Source organism: Nanorana parkeri, unplaced genomic scaffold, assembly GCF_000935625.1.
Source record: "Nanorana parkeri isolate BGI_ZX_2015 unplaced genomic scaffold, ASM93562v1 scaffold379, whole genome shotgun sequence".
Classification (NCBI taxonomy): Eukaryota; Metazoa; Chordata; class Amphibia; order Anura; family Dicroglossidae; genus Nanorana; species Nanorana parkeri.
Window position 1 is genome coordinate 212165 of NW_017306647.1, and position 690 is coordinate 212854.

The following is a 690-nucleotide window of genomic DNA, read 5'->3' on the forward strand; positions in this document are numbered from 1 at the left end:
AAAAAAAAAATAAATAAACACTCTATAAAACAAAAAAAATGTGTGCATAGTTATAGACCTCAAGAGAACGAAAGGTCCAATTATTGTTGCTAGCCCTCTGTACAATCCCTATGTCGATCTGCCGGGGATTCACCCCTCTTTTAAAGATATTCACTTTCCTCACTTTCAGCAATCGTGTTATTCTCTGTCCACTTCTCCATAGTGCCAGGGAGATGAAGAGTCGGAGTGCGGGATCCTTTGTATCAGAACCCAATCCTCTCTGTACCAGAACCCCCACTTCCAGCAATGTGATAACACTGTAATGGTATCAGCTTGATAAGAATTAAATGTAAACTTATTCATTTCCTATAAAAGGAAGAAGGTTTGAGCTAAATGACTTGCAAATTGCATTGCGCAATGTCCAGAGCCGCAGGCTTGCGAAGTTCCCATACGATCCCCGGGACAGTTTTTACACTCTTGTATAAGGTCCGTCTATGAGCATTCTGCATATCGAGTTAGAGCTTATTTGTTACAATCTCTAGGAGGAAGTTATCACTAGATTCCATATAAAGGACTCTTTATTTTTTAAATTGGAACATAATTTTTTTTAATTGATAACAAGTATCAACAATTTTAGTATTCTTAGAGTAATAAGAAGGACATATCATCATCAATGAGCAGGTGGCAGTTAAACCCGATGTGTTCTTTATC